At 37.3% G+C, this 24,792-nt stretch overlaps 1 long non-coding RNA gene across 1 annotated transcript; it reads left to right on the top strand.

The window, feature by feature from the left end:
- LOC134470461 (uncharacterized) lies at positions 1-24,792 on the top strand. Its single transcript, XR_010039353.1, has 3 exons — positions 1-137; positions 591-697; positions 24,139-24,792. It is a non-coding gene; the product is annotated as an uncharacterized LOC134470461 (long non-coding RNA).

The following is a 24,792-nucleotide window of genomic DNA, read 5'->3' as shown; positions in this document are numbered from 1 at the left end:
CCATGTTGAGAAGTGAGGAATTAATCCAGTATGCAGTCCGGTCTGCGAATGGCAGAGGACTCAGACTGGGAGGGTCCTAGGAGTCTCTCGTCTGCCGTTCCGGTCAGGGAATTGTGGCGCGGCTGAAAAGATAAGAAGTATGGAATATAAATGACTTTTATTTTAAGAATGTGGGGAGAGACCCCCCCCCTCTCGCCCTCTGGGGTCTGGCATTTACCCCGGGGTCTGGGAATCTCTCTGTCGGACATGTGGTTTAGGGGGCATACATGTAGCTTAGGTTTGGGGTGGAGCCTGAGGGGCATTAAGGATGTACAGGTAGCCCACTGGTATTCGTTTCACATCAGAGGTAAATTCTTAGGGGTGGGGAAGACAGAGCCACAGGTAAATTCCTAGGGGTGGGGAAGATGGAGCTCCTTGGTTCAGCCTCCAAGGCTTTACCAGATACAGTGTCCTGTCTGGGCCAAAACCCTTTCACTGGGTAGTCCCAATATCTGTGAGATGGGTCAGTGAGAATGCAGGAGAGCCAATGGTATGGTTGTTGGCTGAGATCAAAGGCTTGAGAACCAGGAGAGTGCATCGTATTGTTCTAGTTGAATTGCTGGCATGCTGATCATGTTGGAGTTCAAAGGCCTGAAAAAGCTAACATCCCAGTTTGGAGGCAACCAGAAAGGAAAGATTCTCTCTCACTTGGAGGAAGGTAAGCATTTTTGTTTTATTTATAATTTTAACTGACTAGATGTATCCTATCCACATCATGGAAGGCAACCTGCTTTACTAATTCTGTGAATTCAAGTGCTAGCCTCATTTAAGCACCCTCACAGGAATGCCTAAAATAATATTGCAGTGCCAAGTAAAGTGGCACATAAATTTAATCATCACAGTATATGTCTTCAAGGAGCTTACAGTTTGCTTGAGAAACCAAGAAAGTAGAACAATATTTCAATAATAACAGTTTTCATACTGTAAAGCCTAAACTCCTGAGACTGAGTAGTCTCTGAAATAAAAGGTTACTGAACCATAACAGATAACTAGCCAGAAAAAGAAAGGACTAAATTATGGGGCAAATTCCCACAATTACTTAGCAATGTCTATGAGATCTAAGAAGATGAAATACTTTAAAAATTTGGTCAAGAACTAGTAATTAATAGTGGGTCTACATTGTTGACTGGTAAGAGGGGCAGAATTCTCTGAAGTAGGAAAGCTTTGGGAAGGACAAGCTACAAGGAGAAACAGCCATTACCTCTGAATTGATTGGGCAAGCAAGCACTATGCAGTGGCATCTATGACATCACAATAGGATTTGAGTTAAGGTTTTTGACATTGAAAGATGTGAAACATTCTTGTTCTTTTGACTAGTTACTCATTAACTTCCTCCTATCTTTTGTTTCCTTCCATCCCCTAGTCACTTGTAACTGAATTTAGGCCATCTCAGGATTTTCCCCTTATTACTACTCAGTGAAGTTATTAAAATACTATGAAAACACAACTGGAAGAATCATAAATTCTGTTTATAAAGAAATGTCAATGAAATTAGAGAAAAAAATAGTATTTGTTCAGAAAAATACCTAGATATCCCATTTTGTTAACAACAGCTTTCTGGACATTGCTAAAATAATCAAAGATATCTCCAAACTTCTGTAGAGGGAAATAAGTAGGCATTTGAAGGTTAGATGGAAATTAACAGTGAAAATCTAAGAAGAAATCAGACTACCCAAAGTATTTTGGGGGTGATTCTGGAACTCAGAAGACTCAACTGAAAATTTCTGACACAGGATTTTTCAAGCTTCCTAAGAAAAGGAATATGTTGTTTTTTAGTTTCAAATTTAAAAATTATATGAAATGTATAGTGTGACTTTCTAGAGGCTGTGACCAAATACCTGTCATACAACTTGAAGAAGGTTGATTTTGGCTCCTGTTTTCAGAGGGTTTGGATAATGACTGGCTTGTTACAAGGCAGAAATGATATGGCCAAAGGCCCTGGTAGCAACAAAGCTTTTCAACCCTTGGTAACCAAGAAGCAGAAAGAAAAGCTGAGGAGGGAGGACAACAACAAAAGCTTCCAGGTTTTGAATCCTATGACCTACTTCTTTTAACCAGGCCCTACCACTTAACAACACATTCAACTATGGACTCTTCAATGGATCAATCTACTGATGAGTATACCACCTCTATTGATATAGGGGAATGAAATCCTGACCTACTATGTCCATGAGTTCGGGTTCTCTAAAACTGAAGAATGAATTTTAGAAACAATGGAGGCTAAAAACAGAATATATTTATTGAGAGAAAGCTTCTGTCTGAGAAAGAGAGACAGAAGGGATCCCGAGTAGGTTTCCAAGGACTCTTGTCTTTTCCAGGGACTTTTATAGAATAAAATCATGGGGTGAGACAGGTTTAAGGTGGGGAAAACTGGGAACTCACAAGGCAGATGGGTATAAGGTGGGACAGAATTAAGGTTAGCCAATAAGATTAATAGTTCAGGTAAAATTGATTAAATTAGGGACAAATGTGGAAGCCAATCATGAAGAAAGTGCATATTCTTAGAGAGCAATGACTTTTCCCCTTAGGGTGCTGGAATGGTGACTCCTGGCTTCCTCAGGGTGATAGGGAACTATTTAGAATATCAGTTCTTAGGATATGGATGCATTTGTTTGATCTTTTGTCTTGAGGCCTGACCCACAGCAGGAGGTTTTTGTCTCCCTACAGTTGCAAGATATCTGGATTTTTGCACGGGCTCCTTTGACGACCTAGCCCTGTCTATAATATTTCTAACTCAGTTGCCATATTAGCTCTTTCCAAAGCACCACCCAAAGTCCCATCTCTTGAGGAACATTTTTTTCATAATGAGTGAAAAAAATGTAAACACAGAAAAAGAGAGCACGTAGCATAATGCCTCCCCCATGCCCTTGAAGATTTACCAAGATTGTAATCTACACTTTGCTTAATCTTATTTTCTTTCCTTGCTAAATTTTTTTCTGTGGGGTGAGGTGGGGTGGGAGTATCAGGCATTGAACTCAGGACCTCAGACTTGCCAGGCAAGCACTGAACCATTGAACTAAATCCCTAGCTCCCCTTTGCTAAATATTTGAAAGAAAATATCAGGAATTCTGTCATTTTACATACTTTGATGTGTCTCTAAAAATACAAACTATAGAAACATAATTTAATGTGATTTTTGCACCTGGCAAAGTTAATAGCTTTTAGTTAATAATTTCTTGATCTTATTTTAATATTTGAAGATATCTAATTCATCTTAAAATATCCCTAGTTGTCTCAAAAATTTCTTTGCACAGTTGGCTAGTTGAATGATAATTCAAAGTCTGCACATAACACGTGAGTATTCTACTCTCAAGCCTTTTTAATGTAGAGAAGACCTCCCTCCTTCCTTTTTTGTTTTTGTTTCCTATGTATTATTGATTTTGTTGAAATTGGATCTGTTGTTTAAAATGTCCCACATTCTTAGTTTGTTTAAATATTCATTTTAAGTTATTTTTATACTGCTCTGAAGTACAATTATTTATATACTTTCAGTAAATTCTGCTCACTATTCACCTTTGAGTGAGAAGATCTTATAGCTGCAAAAGAATTAGGAAATATTTTCCAGGATAGAGGTAGATTATGGGAAAGAGAAAGCAAATACAGACTTTGAAATGCTAGGCGTAGATTAAGAAGGAAGCAGGTGTAGAGAGTAAAATGATAAACTATCCTCTTAGCTACCTTATGTCTACTAAGAGAAAAGAACCAAATTTGAGAAAATGAGGATTTCAGGGACAGGGAAATTTCCTCTCTGCCCAGTCAAGTTTTTCTGAAATGAACTGAAAGTAGACTAACAGGAAAAAAAGTGATACAGATTTGCTAATATGTGTGGAGACCTCACAGGGAGTTGATTACTCAACAAGCCAGTGAAATTCGGGAATTTATATGTCCTTTTTCATAAGGAAAAGGAAAATGGGGGAATGTAGGCAATTTTGCAATTGGTAAATGATTTTCAGAGAATTTCAGTGGACCCAAAAAACAAACAGTAGTTTGTAAATAATTCTCCAACTGTTGAATGCATTGGTGAATATAAATAGCTTGTAACAAAGTTTGCCTAGCTGTACTTTTTTTTTCTTCCTATATTATGAATTTAATCTTTCTTGGTTAACGGACCCTCAGGAAGAGGATGAGGGCAATTTTGTGCCTTTTTGACATATCAGGTCTGTAGATAGAAAAAGAATTTTGTGAAAAAGTCCCTCTGCACTTGGGTTGAAGGAGAAGGAAGGGACAGTTAGAGAAACCTTGATTTAAGACAGCTTGGAAGTCTTTCCAATTTCTTTTAATTCTAAATTTTCAATGTATTAAAGTTTCATATTTTGAGCTATCATTTTCTGAGCTTTAACAGAGACATTGAATGGCGACTATAAGATAGTTATGGGAAGATATGTTACATTAAGAGGATGTTAAAAATCTGAATAGTAAAATTTTTATATTAATTCCATGAAATAAGTTATTATTACTTTGACATTATAGGTTCTTTAACCTAAATTTTTCTTGAGCACCAGATATATTGTGGCACTCATATAATCATGTAGAATTCATTGGTAAATAGTTTAGTACAATATAGTTTTATAGTTTGTTGTTTTTATAGGGTTAGGCTATAAAATAAACCAGGTGAACTGAAAATGTCTTGCTCTTAGCCAATTTCATTGCCCCACTGCTTTTCACACTCTTGCTTTTTGGTGACCAGTTCACTAGTTCATTCCAAGGCAAGTATTTCCAAGCGTCAAATAAAAATACTGCAGCAGCGAGGGAGCAGCTGACTTTATTTTTACTAAAGGGTGAGAATCCATTTGGCAGCTGTCAACTATACATATTCTTTTTAAATGAAATAATTTTTAGGAATTGCATATGGACTAAAACATCACCAAGTCCCCTTTGAAAGTGTAATCATCATTGAAAACCTCAAATATGTTAAATATTTGTTTCCATAGAAACCTGATAGGAACACCATGATGCTATTAGTGGATTTTAGTTGTTTATGTCACTGTTGTACCCTTTTTTACATTTCGTCACAAGTTGTCACTTCATGCATTTTTCTACATTTCTGCCATCTAAGACAGTGTAAGCTACAGACATTTGTTTGTTCTGCTCAGACACCCCTAACTGTGGTAGACTAGATATCACTTGATTATGGTGACAATGAAGATGAGACATTTCACACTGTGTTAAAAATGTCTGAATTTGAGAGACATAACAGAAAGCAGCAAACGTGTTTGAGGATTTGCGGTATAAATAACTTATTTTTTTCCAGTTTCAGTAGTAGTACAAAGTAAAAGATTCAGAGTGGACCATTTGACATCAACAGAATTCATCCTTCTGTCCAATAGTCTAGAGGGTTTTAGAATGTGTAGTTAAGATGGGAGCCAGAAGGAAAATGTGAAATACAAAGTTGAAAGGTTCAAGGGACACTTAAAGGAATGTAATGTGAGTTGACATTCTATTAGGAAAGATAAAGAATAGGGAGAACTATGAAAAGAATAGCTAAGTGCTGGGCGTAGGAGCTGAGGCAGAAGGATCATGGATTTCAGGCCACCCTAGGCCACATAATAAATATGAGGCCAGCCTGGAACATATGTGGTTTGATTAAAAACTACAGTGAATGTTTAAATTTTTAACAAAATTGTTCAAGTAAAAGATGTGTTGTCATTAATCCCCTCTCCCACAACACACATATAGAATATTCCTCCTTGCTTTGCACATACTTAGCCCATTGTTGTTTCCACTTTCTGAAGCCATTCTAGAAGCCCTCTGTTGTGAATGTCTTCAGTTGTGCTGTGGTGGCTAACTGCATGTCCTAAATCAATTGAAAATATTTATTCTTCATGGCCATTTTGACTGGGAAAAAGCCGGAAGTTATACTGTGCTAGATTCAGTGAATTAAAGGTGCTTCATAATGTTTTTTATTTGACAGGTTGCCAGAAATGTATACTACTTCAGAAAGTAGCAAAAGTTATAGGATAAGTGTGTTTGAAGCAAGGGGGAATTAATAGCAATGTGTCCTTTACTGTAATAAATTAAAAGATAAACATTCAACATACTTTATAATCATATCTCATAGTGTGACTGTATCTTCAAAACAAAAAACAAACATAAGGATGGCACTCAGAATAATGGACTTTCATACTGTTTGGAGGCTCAGCTCAGATGAGTTAGGACAACTTGTCAGAGTTTCCAAAGGGCAACACTTAGGGTACACAAACAAGGCTGGCAAATCAGGTGGGTATAGAGGTGTAACTTATACTTAAGATAAAGGAATTAGACTTGAATTAAAGACTTGGGTCTATAGGTCTGAAGTATTTGAAGAAGGGAGTTCAGATTCAGGATTCAGAGTCCTGTTCTTGATATGGTCTCAAGGATTGTATGGTCTGATTTTTAAAATTTTTGCTGAGGTAGTAATATGAGCTACACCTGGAATTTTCTTAGATCATATAAAGATTATACTCAGAATGGTTTCACATAACAGGTCATTTGGAACAACCAATAGTATGTTCTAAATTAACAGAAGAGCAAAGAAAACCTCAGAAGACCAAAAATCTAGGAGTATAATCTTCAGAGGAAAGGTTTCATCTCTATCTGTATATTAGTATTGAAATCTTTTATGGGGAAATATTCTATCTGAGACCTGTTTTGATGGAATAAGACAAGGATACTTCATTCTATTACAGCTAAAAGGCAAAGTACTTTTAAGACTTTGTAAAGTTTTTTGTTGCTCACCCTTTGAATTTTAACTGTTTTCACTAAAAAAGAACTTAAAGGGGGGCTCTTTTTGGATTAAGATCATTATAAGCCCAATAACTCTGCCAAGTAAGAAAATAATTTGCCTGATAAAAATACAGAAGGGAGATTTTCACCTATAGCTAGGGAAAGGGAAGTTGGTGGACTTGAACCGTTACTTCTGTTCAGGTCACTGGTTTTTTATTTTTTCTCAGTTTACACATGCACCCTCCAGTACTCTAGATTTCTCTCCATAGAGAGAAATATGATAAATCCCTCACTTATAAGTGAGTTGCATTATGAGAGAACATTCATTGAGTTGGATTCTTTAAGTCAGAGAAAGTCACCCTTGACACAAATATACAATGTGTACCGCTTTGTGCCTTCCTAGCAGTCACCTCCACAGTACCACTGCTTTTCTTCTTGTCCGGACATCCTGGGCTCTGACAGCACTGTATCACTGGGTGCTATCACACCGCAGGAAGCACAGAGCAGCACAACCATCCCAATGTCTGGCAGAGACATGAGCTGCTCCTGAGATTTGTTAGCATTTTTGAATATTCATATGAAATGTGTTCATATCTGTGAAAGTTCACAGCTCAAATGTTCATAAGTCAGGGGCTTATTGTAATGGTGGTATTTCATTTATATGATGTATTAAAGAGTACATCGTGGAGGACTGATTAAAGAAGAAAAATCACAAATATCCATAACCAATGATAAAGCAAAATGCCTTCTTGCAGGTCCTTGATAATGAAAGGAAAGACTATTTCATAGAGTCTCTGATACTTTTGACACAAATATAATACTGCAATTTCATGGTACTGTTTTCTCATGAGAATATATAAATTATGAGTTGCATTCTATAGGGGAGAAATTAATGCAAGTTATCTCAAAATGTAGTTAATACCGGAAAACTAATAAACTGAATTTCTAATAATGATATCAAAGCAAACTTTCATGATGCCCTTTTGAAAATATTATGACTGATACTTACAAGAGTAGTGAATTGATTAGTTAAAGATAGATACTAGTAGATTTTCAGTTAAGTGTATTCTGGGGAATTTCTAAAAAAAAATTTTCTCTCTTTTTGAAACAAGGTCTCTTTATGCAGTTCAGACTGTCTTCAAGCTCACTTTGTAGCCCAGGCTGGTCTTGAACTCACAGTGCTCCTCCTGCCTCAGCCTCCCAAGAGCTGGGATTACAGACATGTGCCACCATGCCTGGCTTGGAATTTTTAAAAACTGATGGTTAATTAATTTTTGCTCTATTAAAACATAATCATAAATATTATATAGTTATTTTCTGTATAGGAATAATTTCCTTTATTAGTAAATTTTTCACTAATTAATCACCACTACATTAATTTACTTATTAAATTAGGCTTACTTTTTTTCTATGTATTGTCTCACCAGCAAGTAATTCTACCTTCTTCTATTTTGTTCTCACGGTCTCCAAAAGGCAGAGTCATTGAGACATAATCTCATGCTTACTTTTTAAATTTTTCAAATATTTTAGATCTACAAGACTTTTGAGCCACAAATTTAATTTAATAATATGGGTTTTTTTTTTGTTTTTGGTACCAGGGATTGAATTTATGACCTCATGCTTGCTGGGTAGGCACTTATGCCACTGAGCTAAATCCCCGGCTACACGTTGGTTTTTCTTAAAGATAACTGTAAACTTTGTCCACTAATTCAGTCCCTAGAATTCTTAAGATATATCACACACACACACACACACACACACACACACACACACACACACAGGTCCTCTTCCTTTGTATTTTCTCTTATAGTTGTTAGTTTACTCTATATCTTTTGCACTTTCATATATGTTTTAGAATCAACTTGCTATATCTACAAAATGGTCTTCTGGGATTATTAGAAGGTCTTAACCTATACATTGATTTGGAAAGAAATGATATCTGAACAACAGCTAGTCTTCTAATCTGGGATAATCATATATCTTTTGTTTACCTAGGCCTTTTAAATTTTTTCCTCACAATGCTTTGTTGTGTTCAGAGAACAGGTCTTGAATATTTTTTGTCAAAGTTTTCATATTTTTGATGCTACTGTAAATTATATATTTTAATTTTAATTTCTGAGTATTGCTAATATATAGAAATAAAATTTTTTTGAAGGGCTGGAGATTGAACCCTTGGTCTTGCACATGCTGAGCAAGTGTTCTACCACCATACCATATACTCCATCCTTAAAATTAGCTTTTTGTATTACTTTTATAATTTGCTATATAATTAAACTTGCTTTTAGCACTAATAGCTATTTGCAGATTCTTTAGGATTTTTACATAGATGATCATGTCATCTGTGCTTAGCAAGAGATTTTAATATTCCTTTCCAATCTGTTTGGTTTACTTCTTTCTCTTGCCTTATTATAATTTTAGAATCTCTAGTATAATGTTGAATAGAAATGGTGGGAGTGGACATCTGTGATGATTAATTTTGTGTCAAATTGACTGGGTCATGGGGTGCCTAGATTAAACATTATTTTTGGATGTGTCTGTGAGGTGGGTTTTTTTTTTGGATGAGATTAGCATTTGAATCAGTGAACTCAGTACAATAGATTGTACTTAGAATGATGCCTTCCCACTGTGGGCGGGCACCATTTAATCTGTTGAGAGCTCAAATAAAATAAAAAGCTAGAAGAAGAAGGAGTTCATCCCTTTTGTTCCGCTTCACTGTTTGAGCTAGGACATCTTGTTTGATACTCTTTTTGAACTGGGATTTAAATCATCAGCATTTTAGGTTCTTATTCCTTCAGATTCAGACTGAATTATACCAGTGGCTTTTGTGGGTATCCAATTTGCAAACAGTAGATTGTAGGACTTCTTACCTTCATAATCCCATGAACAAATTTCTCACAGTAGATTTCCATATATACATATTCTGTTGTATTTGTTTCATTGGAGAACCCTAATACAATACCCTTGCTTTGTTTCCCATCTTAGGAGGGATAGTTATCCAGCCTTTTAATTTACTATAGGGTTTTCATATATGCTTCTTTTCAGGTTGAGGAAGTTCACCTGTTTCTTTTTTTATGAGATACTAGACAAATTGCAAAAATACTTGACAGGTTGATATAATTATGAATTATTAAAATACCTCAATTATTTCTTTAATTTGTGTAATATAATAAAATTTTCACAAATTATTATTATTGTAGCAAGTCAGGCTTCTTCTTGCTTTGGAATGAAAATTCAACTTATATTGGCTAAAATAAAAAACAGCCTTATTTGATCAAGTCTGTGCAGTGTACTCACAGTGAGTTGGGTAATACCATTTCTCTCCTCCAGGCTCTCTCTTCGACCCCCCCATCTCTGGCACTGTTCTTAAATTGCTTCTTTTCTTGTGATGAGTACTGTAGTTTGAGATCTAACATAGTCTCAACCTTAAGGCCACCAAGTAAGACTGTCTACCTCTGGCCTGGAAGTCTCAGCAGTCTTGCTGTATCTCCTGGGCTTGAGTTGGGTCACTTGCCAATCCAAAATAAATTGACCTAGCCTGGAGAGTGTGATAGATTGCTTGGTATAGGACTGTGTTTAGTGTGCTACCAGAAGTTGAAGTGGAGCCAGAGCCAACAAATTCACATTGTCTGGGGATGGCAGGGGTATGGTCCCAAAGGGAAATAGGGAAGTTACCAAATTTAAAGAAAGTGTATTATGTGGAGTGATAATAATGATCCCTTGTACTAATATCTATTCATCATATAATATGTAAAGAGCACCTGCCTTATATTTCCTTATTTATTCTTCCTCAGAACAACTCCATAACTTTTACAAACATGGAAACTAAGGTATAGAGGTATCACATGGCCTAAGCTTATTTAGCCAGTTGAGGTTGAGCAATTAGAACTCTTGACCAACTAACTATCAATTAAACCACTGGCAAAATAATATGTAATCTGACTATTTTCAAGAAATAAAGTAATACTCTAGTAAAATCTAGCATTATAAATCTATTTAAAGATGATACATGATGATGATAGAAAATGTCATTCCTTTAAACTGTCTTAAAAACTAGACTTTTTAATTGCAGTTTTAGATTCTAACCAATACTGAGCAAAAATAGAGTTCTGTGTGCTCCCTGCCCCTCCACACACACTACCTTCCCTGTCCACATTCCCCACTTGAGTGGTATGTTTATTATATACAATGAACCTACTTTGACTATCATTGTGACCTAGAGACTATAGTGAATATTAGGGCTCATTGTTGATGTTGTACATTTTATGGGTTTTGGCAAATGTAAAACAATAATGTACGCACCATCATAATGTACAGAATAGTTTTACTGCCCTAAACGTCCTCTGTGCTCTGCCTTTTTGTCTTTCTTACCTTTAGTACCTGACAATCACTGATGTTTATACTGTCTCCATAGTTATTTTTTTAATCATGAATTTAAAAAAAACAGAAAAGGCAAGTGCAGATATTGTCAGCAAGCTTAGAAAATAAATAAGCACACAAAAGTGTATTTCCTAAGCAAGCAATGAAGCGATATAATGTAACTGTTGGACCACACTTTATTCTTGGCTGCTGGCCAAGCTGAAAGGACTGTTAATTATTGTTCAACAGTTATGTGTATTAATTGCTTATTGGCTGATTTCTTTCACCTCTTCACCCCTAAGCCTGCGTTAACTCTATTGTTATAACTAGTGTATTGCATGAAATAAATTCAGTATGTGTCTAAGCCCACTGGTAGATGATAAACTCCTTAAGAATAGAGTCTTGCATGTAATTTTGTGCCTAGATTTCACAGACTTGCATGTGTCTGCCCTGTTCAAAGCTCCAGAGAAAACTGTCTTGGTTCTCATGCAGATTACTCTAGTCTAACAGTTGTGTCTAATCTAGGAAAGCAAGAAAAAGTGCTAAAGAAAGAGTATCATTAACACCGAGTTCTGCTGCAGTGACTCAAAAAAAGAAAGGGGGATTATTTTTCTCACGTAACAAGAAGAACCAAGGGCAGAAACTGGGACTGGTGCAGCTTCTCCTCCAGTGAGTCTACAAGAACACTGAATCTCTCCAGCTCCCAGTTCCTCTTTGTGTCAGACCAAGACTAGATACGTGATTTATAGTACCTGGTACAAAATGGGGCCCATTGTTCAAGCATTAAGAATTATAAGATGGTGATAGCAGAGAATAAAACCATAACACTCTTGCAACCTGACCTTATTATCTTTATTATTGTAAGATTGTTCCAGACATATTTCATTCGTAGGCAGTGGAATGAGGAAAGTGAAGGCAAAGATATATATTCACTGAGTACGTTTCATTTTCTTAGGAATGAAGTAGCTTTCCTCAAAATTTTAATCAGTAAATATACATTTATATTTTATTAGCCTAAAATGGATTCCATGCCACCTGTTAGCCACAAGCTGTCTGGAGCCATAAGTTTTTGTATCTGGGTATTTTGCTACTACAAAGGAAATTGTAGTTTAGAAGGAAAGAGAGAGAAGGTATTTGATTAAACCATTATCAGTCATGATACTAATATTAACATTTCCTATTTCATTTATCAAATGATATGCAACAAATCACTGTGAAATCTAATGATTTAAAACAATAACAACATTTAATTTGCCTAGAACTGCATTTTGGCAGAAAGCACCACTCTGCTGTATTCTTTTAGCTGGAGTGCCTCAAGACTGAAAGCTGGAATCATCTGAAGTCTTTCTCATATGCATATGAGTTAATTTTGGCTATTATCTGGTGCCTCTCCTGAGGCAGTGACAGGAATGCTTTCACATGGCTTTTTTTTGGTGACTACTTAGCTTCCAGTACAGCATGAAGGTTGAGTTTCCTTTTATGACTTAGCCTGAGAAGTCTCATGGTATATCATTGGTGCTGCAGTCATCAGCCTACCTCAGAGTACTTAATTTAGGAGGTGACCTAGACCAACTGACAGTAGAATGCTAATACATTGTAAGATGAGTATGTAGCCTGGAATATATTATTACTGACATCTTTGTAGATGTAATTTGCTTGCAGTTTGCTTCCCTGTCCATCTGCAGATGTCAACTTCATTTATTTTCTTTTCCTTTTTTCTTTTTTGTGCAGTGAGGGCAATAAAACCCAGGACTTTGCTAATTCATGGAAAGCATTTTATCCCTGAAAGACATCCTCAGCTATTTTACCAAACATCATAGCTCCCTTCCTTTTTTCTTCTTTTTTTCCTCCCTTTTTCTTTATCACTCAGTCCTTCAGAACTTTTATTTTTATACTGGGAATTGAACCCATTGGGATAGTCTCCCAGCCCCCTTTCACTTTTTTATTTTGTGATAGGGTCTAATTGAGGTGCTAAGTTTCCCAATCAGGGCTTGAACTTGCAAACCCCCTGCTTCTGCCTCCAGACTACAGGGATCACAAGTCTGCACCACCAGTCTGCCCAGGCAGAGCACTCTTAAAAATAAAAATTTAAATTGGTTTTCTGCCTATTAACAATGTTTCAATACTTCTTTCCCTTTATAACTCAAACTTGATAAAATCTTTTTGGCATGGCTCATGGCATATATTATGGTTTGTGTATAGATGTTCCCCCAAAGCTTCCTGCAGTCACAGGGGAGTGCTTTTTGGACATTGCCAAACCTAGGATTTGTGATTGATTCATTGTCTAGTGCTGGGATTATAGGTGTGAGTGCTACACCCACGCTAGGGTCAGTAACCTACATATAATATAGGGACCAAAAATATTTTCTCTTGTGCTCCTCACTTTTTGCTCTTGTTGCTTTTGCTGTCTTTTGCTGCTAGGAGCCGTTGCCCCTCTGCTAGTCTACCTTGCCTTGGAGCCAGTTGATTATGGACTGAAACTGTGAGCTAAATAAGCTTTTCTTTCCTTAAATTTTGGTGTTGGATATTTTGTCTCAGAAACAAAAGTAACTAAGACAGCATGTTTGGTTTTACTCTACAATCTCACCCCACCCCTACTCTTTAATTGCTGTGTCTCTGTTGCAGAACATATCAATTTTGAAAACACATCAGCTTCTTTTCTTCTTCTTGCCCAGTATCCATGCTCTTTGTTCCTCCTGGTACTCTTCCTCTAGCACATTGAATGGCCCAGACTCTAGTCCTTATTTACCTTTTGAAGGACCTTTGAATTAATGAAGACATTATATATCAACATTTAGTTTTACTTAATTCATGCTTATTTCTCCTGAAGTGAAGCTTAACAGCTTCAGAAGCCTCACCAGTGTGGTCACTCCCATATATCTGCTATTAGGGTACAGTATCTACCTCATTATTCCTAGTTTACTGATAGGAAGTGGAGCCCAAGCTTCACTAGTGGCAGAGCAGGCCTACAACACAGGCACTTGAGCTCCAGGTAGAATACTTTTATTCATCATGCTCTACATGATTTGACAAAAGACAGAAAGGAAGCATTAATTAATCCTGTCATAGCTGATCAGGAAAGGGCTTCATAGAGGTAAGACTACTTAGCAGTATCTTGAGTAACAAGTATAGTTTTATTGAATCGTGATGGGAAAAAAGGATATTGTAGGTGGTAGGAACAGAGTGAACAAAAGCAGAGTAAAGAAAGCACAGGTACATTATGGTGATGGTAAGTAATTGTAGAAGAGGCTGTGGAGGAGTTAAAACTGGAAAGACAGGTTGCATCATTCTGAAAGTAATTAAAGGACATCAATTTTTTTAAAAGCAAAACTGAAGGTAAAGCTGCACAGAATAAATGTAAGGAGTCAGCTATTTGTAATGAATAAATATTATACTTAGATTCTCATTTTATTTGTAAACTATAATGCATTGCATAAATGTTAGAATATTCATCATAGGTGTTCTGCATGGTCCTGAGACAGAAAACTATAGAAGTAAATAGATAACCAAAACAATTGGGAAATTGCATAGAGCCAGGCAAAAAGTGACCAAAATATATAAAAAAAATTTTATCATGAGGATTTTTGTTTGTTTTTTGGTGTTAGTGGTCAAACCTAGGACCTTACATGTGTGAGGTATATTGGTTAGCTTTGGTTTTTTTTTTTTTTTTTTTTTTTTTTTTTTTTTTTTAGCTGTGATCAAATACTTGGCACACAGTTTAAAGCTGGGAAAGTATTTTGGCTTATGGTTTCTGAGTACCATCACAGTACCATCATATGATGGGCTAGCAGATTCCAAAGCAGAATTATCATGATGAAAGAACATAATGAAGGATGCTTACCTGATGGCATCTAGAAACAGGGAGAGAGACGAAGATATCTCATGAGGAATGGACCAGGAATAGGGTGTACCTTTCAAAGGCACACCCATAGTGTTTGTCTACATTCAAATGGGCTTTATCTGCTAACAGTCCATGCATCTATGACCTCATCAATTAATTAATCTATTGATTAGATTAGTGCCAGTATAGTCTAACACCTGCCCAAAGCCCTACTTGTGAACATAAGAGACTTGGAGAAAGTTTTGGATACAAAGGGTAATACTAGGCAATCATAATACCACTAAGCTAAATTTTCAGCCTCTACGTGAAGTTTAAATGGAATTGTATTTGCAAAGCTCTTTGATAAAGTGTGTAGCTCATAACATATAATAAGTGTTTATATATGTATTTGCTACACATGTCTGTGTATGTATATCTGTCATATCTATCATTTAATCTACATTTCTATTTATGTTTTTTAAGTGATATAATTCAAATGACATTTAAAGATAAGATTTAAATTATATGCTATACCAAATGAAAGCAGTTGCAGAGAGGAAAGAACCCATGTTCACAAAACATTATATCTCAGGATTCCTGAGACAATGCTAATTAATTGAGATATAGAAGAGGGAAGCTTTTTAGAAGAGATCTAAGACTTTCTTTGAATTTGATGCCCCTGTCCATTGAACACCCAGCATATGGTCAAAAGCACCTTGAAAATGGGGACATGTATAAAGATGGAAGGACCTTCTGGTTAGAGTAGATTTGGGAATTTTACCTTAGAATTCTTAGTGGGGATTTTGAACAAGACTGTCAAGATAGAGAGCTGAGAGTTTGTGTTTATAATCCCAAAATTTAGTGGCTGAGGCAGAGCAACTGAATTTGAGTCCAGCCTGGGCTACACAGTAAGATCCTATCTCAAAAAACAGAAAAAAATAGGGAAGGGAAAAAAACTACAAGAATAGAGAGAATAAAGGTTAGAGAAAACAAAGTCAGATCTCCCACAACAGTGGCAGTGAACCATGTGCCATTGTGGACTGTGTGTTATCACTGAAAGCTCTAAAAGGCCCACCATCTCTGCCCTTAAAAGCTTTTTAAGTTTCATTTATTTAGGAATCATCTGAGTATGTTATTACATACACTGAATAGCAATTTCCTTCAACCTGGGTACACCTAGGATACCTAGTGTGTGTGTGTGTGTGTGTGTGTGTGTGTGTGTCTGTGAGAGACAGAGACAGACAGAGACTGCATATAATGAAAAAAAAAATGGAATAAAGTTTCAAAGAAACAGAGAGAAAGCCAGGCATGGTGGTGCATGCTTGTAATCCCAGAATTTGGGAGGTTGAGGCAAGGGGCTCACTGTGAGTTTGAGAAGAGCTTGGGCTACATAGTGAGTTCAAAGGCAGCATGAACTACATAGTGAAACCCTGTGGGGAGAGAGAGAAGAGGAAAGACAGAGACAGAGACTGAGAGTGTCTACTTCAAGAATAGTGAATGGGGGGCTGGAGATTTAGCTCAGTGGTATAACTGCCTGCCTGGCAAGTATGAGGTCATGAATTTGATCCCTAGTACCAAAAAAAAAAAAAAAAAAAATAGCACTCCAGAATATATGAAGAATTGAAAAATATCAAGCCCCCCAAATTCAAAATTCCAAACATAGGCATCTGAGATGAACATACATTTCTCAGATGAAGAACAAGTGGCAAATAAATACACGAGGAAATGTTCACCATCACTGATCATTCGATAAATGCAAATTAAAACTGCATTGAGATTTCATCTGGAAAGAATGGCTGCCATCAAGAAATCAACTGATAATAAATGTTGGCAAAGCTGTGGGGAAAAAGGAGCACTGCTTCACTGTTGATGGAAGTATAGACTGGTGCAACCACTGTAGAAATCAATATGGAGATTCCTCGAAAAACAAGGATTAGAAGTTCCATTCAATCCAGCTATGCCTCTCCTGGGTATGTTCCCTGCAAAACTGAAAATATCATGTCACAGTGATGTATGTGCACCCATGTTTATAGCAGCACAATATTTTTTTGGTACAGGGGATCAAACTCATGGCTGCATGCTTGCAAGGCAGGCGCTTATGCTGCTGAGCTAAATTCCCAGCTAAGAAGCACAATTTTTAATAGCTAAATATTGGAAATAAACAAAATGCCTATCAACTGCAGAGTGGGTAAAAAAAATGTGTTATTTTTAGCAATGGAATATTACTCAGGTATAAAAAGGATGATATTGAGACCTTAATAGGTAAATGGAGACAACTTGAGACTATCCTCATAAATGAAATAAGTTATACCCACATTTGTAAATATTGCATTGTCTCTCTAGTGTAAAACAATAATAAAAAATTGAAAGAGTAATAAGATCCAAAATATTTTATAGAAATTGTGAAAGTGAAAGGGAGGGGAAGTGCTCTAAAGGATATAACTGTATGTATGTTTAAGTGTGTAAGATAGATGACCATATTACTAAGTTTTCATTAGTTCATTGAACAGAATGGTTTGCACTGTGAATGTCTGAGTATCTGTCCACCTTTCATCTTTTGATTTTGTAACTTTAAAAACTATTTCTAAAAGGACAATATGTAACTCATCAACTAGCAATATTTCAGTGTTAATATTTTTTTGAAACTACGTATTACCTCTACCCTTTTTTCTGTTTTTTTTTCTTTCTTTATTTTTTTTAAATAAAAAAAAAGGAAAAAAGAGCAATGAATGATGTTGGGCAATTAAACCAAAATTATAAAAAAGAGGAGAGTTTAAATGGATTACTTTAAATTGGAGTACAGATAGTAGAAGAATCAAACAGTGTCTGTGAATTACCCAAGGAAAAAATTAAACAGGAGGAAGACATGCAATGGTTCATAGCTTAATAGAGTGATAATTCTTATTTTTTCTTCTTTCTTTTCTTTGTTTTCCCACACTGAGGATTGAATCCAAGGCCTTTCCAACTGAAGTATATACTCAACCCTTTTTTATTTTGAGAAAGGTTTCACTAAGCCACTAACATGGACAGGTTTCACTGTCCATGTTTGGCTCAAAATTGTGATCTTTCTGCCTCAGCCTTCCAGAGTGCTGTGATTACAGGTATGTTCCACTCCACTGTTAAAAAGGCAGCAATTTTAAGGGAAGGATTACTTTTAGGATAAAAGAAAGCCATTTCTTCTCTATGGAATGAATGAAGAAAGAAGAGTGGAGGACAGATAGAATATACATTAGAGAATGAAAAGAGTAGATAAATTTAGAAAAGCAAAACTGGTGACTTCCGGGAGAACATGGCAGACAGATAGCAGCAGCTTTGGAGGCTCTCTGAAAGACCCAGCTTAGAATTCAGGAATGGTGCAGAGTAAGGAATCATAAGCAAGAGAAGATTTGCCCTGCTGACCCAAGAACGAACTGGGCTGAGAGAAACCAACTGGGAATGCAATCCTGGTGCTATAACAGGAACAGAAAAGCCTCAGCGTGGAAGCTGAAGCCCGCGCCATTGGAAGCCGCGATTTGGGTTTTCTGCTGCACGGTGGCTGCCTCTACGTCAGCTCGGCAAGGAGAGAGACGTGCAGAAGCTCTGAGAACGGGGGTCTGCGAACGGAGTCGAAAACAGGACGGGCAGGGAGGCATGCACTGGCTTGTGGTGAGGTGAGTGAGAGAAACTGACACTCTACCACAGTTTGACTCCAGCGGAGGTCATTCTGGGCCTGGGCAACCCTGCGGGAGCAAGGTGCGGTGGCCACTTCAGCCACACATCCCCCTCTCAGGTGGGATTGGTGAGGGGTGCCTAGCTTGCGTGACGCTGCTGGCAGACCCAGTGGGCTGGCCCAACCCAGATCCCAGAGCCTGACGGTGGCCAGGAGGGGCGGGCCCCCCATAGGCTGCCTAGTCCATAACTCCCTGGTGCGCTGCAGTGGGCAGGAACACCTAACCGGCGCAATTCGATCAGGCTGTGGCTGACAGGGAGAGAAGCTGGGTCTCCTATATAAGCTTGCATATGTAAGGAATAGAGAATATGGGAAGAGGCAACAACAAGAAAGGCTCCTCGGCCCCCAATTCTGAGAAACAGGCAATAGTGGACACCGCACCAATAGACATAAAGCGCCATATAGAGAGCCTCATAGATCAATTCAGGAATGAAGTTATCAATGACCTGAAGCTAGAAGTATGCAGAATAGTTAGAGAAATGCTAAGCACCACCCAAGAAAAAACAGATGGTGGAATGGAAGAACAGAAAAAGAGGGGAGAATTGTTTGATGGAGAAAACAGAGAAAGCATAGAATATGTGAAGCAGGTTCAAAGGGACTACCAAGAAACTAAGAAGTCTATCGAAGACTGGCATAACAGCTTGAAAGAAACTAAGGACAGACTATCTGAACTGGAGGGCAGACTTGTAATATGGGAGAATGAAATGAAAAACTTCTAAAAATAACAAAGAAACAAACAGCAATAATACAAAGACAAGAAGATGATAAGAGGATCCATAACTTAAGGATTAAGAACATAAAAGAAGAAGTAGGGACACAAACAAATGAACTACAAAAGCTACTCACAGAAATGATCCAGGAGAATTTTTCTAATTTACAAAAGGTAAAGATACTCAGATGTATGAGGCATACAGGACCCCCGCTACCTACAACCCAAACAGAGCAACACCCAGGCATATAATAATAAAAATTCCAGAAATTCAATACAAGAACAGAATATTAAAAGCTGTTAGAGACAAGAAACAGTTCACTTACAAGGGAACACCTATCAGAATTACAGCAGATTTCTCGGCACAAACCATCAAATCACGAAGAGCGTGGGGGGAAATAATTCAAGCTTTGAAAGATAATAATCTCCAGCCAAGATTGAGATATCCTGCACAACTGTCCCTGGAAATTGATGGAAAAACAAGGTGCTTCCAGGATAAAGAGGAACTGGGGGAATTTGCAACCACCAATTCAACTCTACAGAGAGTATTGCAGGATATTCTAAAAAAAGAAAAATACAAAGAATCCAGAAATAGTGGCGGGGAGGCCACAACGAATGGAGCAGAGAACAAAATGAAGAAGACAAACTGACAGCTACTGACAGAAAAAGAGCTCAACAGAAATGAGGCAGAGAAGATTGGATGATAGGAACAGCTATTTTGGAGAAAATGACATCTGAATAGGTAATACTGATGTAGTATCATCTTGTTTTGAAGTCTCATCAAGCTTTTGTTCTTCTGTCTCCAATGGTCTAAATAGGTTGTATCTTATTGGATTTTATTATGTACGATAGTATAAGCAAAAACCTTTTAAAGACAAGGAGATTATACAGAAACCATTGTTCATTTTCTGTTAGTCGATTCTAAATACTCTGTAATGCTGTCATTCTCTTAAGTGGTTTTACATTGTTTTGATATACTTAATGCTACAGTATACGAAGTTGTACTCAAGGATTTCAAGGAAAGAGACAATATGATAACTACTTTTAGGTCAGGATTATCTGGTGGTGAAACACTATTCTGCTTAAATGGTTATGTTTTGATCTGCGCTGTTTCACTGTTATGCCCTCTTTTATCTCAATCTCCACTCCATTATTTACTTTTTTATTTTTATCCTTTTAATTAAAGGAAAAATAAATAAAAATAGCAGGATATATTATAGTAACCCACTTTGACTTTCCATTATCTCGATTTAAAGCCCTGTATTACTCTTACCATCTTGTTTTTGACTGATGTTCCCCTATTTTGTTTTGCTGGATAGTATCAGGTTCGAAAGTTTAGGCATCAGCTGTGAAGATAATGAGATTCATTATAACACCCATTCTCGTTGACTTTTATCTACTTTTGAAGACCTACAATGTCTCCAATGTTTTGGTTTTGTCGGTTTTATTCTTTACTGTTTTGTTCAATTTTATTATAACTAATGATATAGGCAATTCTATTAGAGATAGCGGGAGGCATTATGGTAACCATTTTTGATCACCTTGTATTATGTTGTTAACATTATCTACTATGTCCACCCTTTTGACTTGACCGATTCTGTTCTGTTATGTCACATTTGGCTTTACTCTCTTCCAAAAAACTAGTAAGAACCGTGGGAGCAATGAAACCCAAAATGTGTAATAGTCATTGTACAAAAGAGAGGAAAAGAAAGTGCTCTAAACTATATAACTGCATGTATATTTAAGTGTATAAGATAGAAAATGATATCACAGAGTTTTATTGGATCATTGAACAGAACTGTTTGCAGTATCATTGTTGGAATGTCCACTTTACAAGCTTTAATTTTGTGACTTGAACAATTATTTCTAAGATGACAATATGTAATCCATTAACTAGTGATTTCCTACTGTTTATTTTTTTCTGTAAATCTGTATAACTTGTACCCTTTCTCTGCTTTTTTTTTTTCGTTTCTCCTTAAATAAAATTAAAAAAAAAAAGAAAAAAAATAAGCAAGAGAAGATTTGCCCTGCTGACCCAAGAATGAACTGGGCTGAGAGAAACCAACTGGGAATGCAATCCTGGTGCAATAACAGGAACAGAAAAGCCTCAGCGTGGAAGCTGGAGCCCACGCCATTGGAAACCACAATTTGGGTTTCCTGCCGCCGCTGCTGCATCTACATCTGCTCGGCAGGGAGAGAGATGAGCTAAAGCTCTGAGAACGGGAATCGGTGAACGGAGTTGAAAGCAGGATGGGCGGGGAGCTGTGCATTGACTTGCAGTGAGTGAGAGAAACTGGGACTCTTCCACGGTTTAGGAGCCTCCAACAGAGGACATTCTGGGACCGGCAGACTTGCGGGAACAGGGCGCTGCAGTGACTTCAGCCACGTATCCATCTCTCAAGCGGGATTGGTGAGCAGTGCCTAGCCTACGTGACGCTGCTGGCTGAGACCCAGTAGGCTAGCACAACCCAGATCCCAGTGCCTGAAGGTGACCTGGAGAAGCGGGCCCCGAATAGGCTGCCTGGTCTGCAACTTCCTGGTGTGCTGCGGTGGGCGGGAACACCTAGCCAGTGCAATTCAATCAGACTGTGGCTGACAGGGATGGAAGCTGGGCCTCCTATACACGCTTGCATATATAAGGAACAAAGAATATGGGAAGAGGCAGCAACAAGAAAGGGTCCTCAGCCCCCAATCCTGAGAAAGAGGCAATAGCAGACACGGCACCAATAGATATAAAGCACTATCTCCAGAGCCTCATAGACAAGTTCAGGAATGAAGTTATTAATGACCTGAAGCTAGATATAAGCAGAATAGTTAGAGAAATGCTAAGCACCACCCAAGAAAAAACAGATGGTGGAATGGAAGAACAGAAAAAGAGGGGAGAATTGTTTGATGGAGAAAATAGAGAAAGCATAGAATATGTGAAGCAGATTCAAAGAGATTACCAGGAAACTAAAAACTCTATCGAAAACTGGCATAACAGCTTGAAAGAAACTAAGGACAGATTATCTGAACTGGAGGGCAGATTTGTAATATGGGAGAATGAAATGAAAAACTTCTTAAAAATAACAAAGAAACAAACAGCAATAATACAAAGACTAGAAGATGATAAGAGGATCCATAACTTAAGAATTAAGAACATAAAAGAAGAAGTAGGGACACAAACAAATGAACTACAAAAGCTACTCACAGAAATAATCCAGGAGAATTTTCCTAATTTAGCAAAAGGTAAAGATTCTCAGTTGTATGAAGCACACAGGACCCCAGCCACCTAAAACCCAAACAGAGCAACGCCCAGGCATATAATTGTTGGGAGCCGCAGCCCCGAGCCCGGTCGCCACACTTGGCGGACGTGAGGCCTGTAGTAAAGAGTAAAGCCTGAGGTAGATTACCCCTCCCATCGAGCACGTTAGTTTCCTGCTTACCGCGTAAGCAACCCGCTCAACAATATAGTCTGCCTGGCAACTGATGATGTTAGCCAATCAGCTTGCCTTGCTCACTTTAACATGATTGGACACTGTATCCGTATATATACTGGTGCCACCCCTGGGGGGGAAGAAGAAGCCCGGAAGTAGAAGCCCAGAAGGAGCCGCGGGGAGTGGACCAAAGGAGGCTTCGGCTGGGAGCGATCCCAGGGCAGGCTGTACGGAGAAGGAAAATAAAAGAAAAGGTTGTCCACTGCCAGACTTTGTCGTGTGTCCTTCCTTTCGGCCAGGAGCGACATCGACATATAATAATTAAAATTCCAGAAATCCAATACAAGAACAGAATATTAAAAGCCATCAGAGACAAGAAACAGACCACTTACAAGGGAACACCCATCAGAATTACAGCAGATTTCTCGGCACAAACCATCAAATCACGAAGAGCGTGGGGGGAAATAATTCAAGCTTTGAAAGATAATAATCTCCAGTCAAGATTGATATATCCTGCACAACTATCCCTCAAAATTGATGGAAAAACAAGGTGCTTCCAGGATAAAGAGTAACTAGGGGAATATGCAACCACCAATCCAACTCTACAGAGAATACTGCAGGATATTCTAAAAAGGAAAAATATGAAGAATCTAGAAATAGTGGCAGAGAGGCCACAATGAATGGAGCAGAAAGCAAAATGAAGAAGACAAACTGACAACTAATGACAGAAAAAGAGCTCAACAGAAATGAGGCAGAGAGGATTGGATGATAGGAACAGCTATTTTGGAGAAAATGACATCTTAATAGGTAATACTGATTTAGTATCATCTTGTTTTGAAGTCTCATTAAGCTTTGTTCTTTCTCCATTGGTCTAAATAGGTTGTATCTTATTGGATTTTTATTATATATGATAGTATAAGCAAAAACTTTTATAGACAAAGAGATTATACAGAAACTACTGTTCATTTTCTGTTAGTTGATCCTAAATACCCTATAATACTGTCATTCTCTTAAATGGTTTTACATTGTTTTGATATATTTGATGCTACAGTATACGAAGCTATACTCAAAAGATTTCAAGGAAAGAGACAGTATAACTACTTTTATGTTGGGATTATCTTGTGGTGAACCACTATTTTGCTTAAATGGCTATGTTTTGATCTGTGCTGTTTTGCTGTTTTGCTGTTTTGCCCTCTTTTATCTCAATCTCCATTTTATTATTTACTTTTTTATTTTTATCCTTTTAATTAAGGGAAAAATAAATAAAAAAATAGCAGGATATGTTATAGTAACCCACTTTGACCTTCCATTATCTTGATTTAAAGCCCTGTATTGCTCTCACCATCTTGTTTTGACTGATGTTCCTCTATTCTGTTTTGCTTCATAGTACCAGGTTCGAAAGTTTAGGCAACAGCTGTGAAGATAGTGGGATGCATTATGACGCCCATTCTGGTTGACTTTTATCTACTTTTGAAGACCCGTAATGACTCCAATGTTTTGATTTTGTTGGTATTGTTCTTTACTGTTTTGTTCAGTTTTATTACAACTGATGATATAGGCAATTCTATTAGAGATAGCAGGAGGCATTATAGTAACCATTGTTGATCACCTTGTATTATGCTTTTACATTATCTATTATGTCCACCCTTTTGATTTGACTGACTCTGTTCTGTTATGTCACATTTGGTTCTACTCCCTTCCAAAAAAGTAATAAGAACTGTGGGAGCAACAAACCCAAAATGTGTAATAGTCATTGTACAAAAGAGAGGAAAAGAAAGTGCTCTAAGCGATACAACTGCATGTATATTTAAGTGTATAAGATAGATAATGATATCACTGAGTTTTGTTGGATCATTGAACAGAACTGTTTGCAGTCTCACTGTTGGAATGTCTACTTTATAAGCTTTAATTTTGTAACTTGAACAATTATTTCTAAGATGACAATATGTAATCCATTAACTAGTGATTTCCTACTGTTTATGTTTTTCTGTAAATCTGTATAACTTGTACCTTTTCTCTGCTGTTTTTGTTTTTCTCCTTA

Source organism: Cavia porcellus, unplaced genomic scaffold (genome assembly GCF_034190915.1).
Source record: "Cavia porcellus strain 051 isolate PalLab524CR breed Dunkin Hartley unplaced genomic scaffold, mCavPor4.1 scaffold_15, whole genome shotgun sequence".
NCBI classification, from domain to species: domain Eukaryota; kingdom Metazoa; phylum Chordata; class Mammalia; order Rodentia; family Caviidae; genus Cavia; species Cavia porcellus.
Note: the sequence above shows the minus strand (reverse complement) of the source record. Positions and strands in the feature narration are given on the sequence as shown.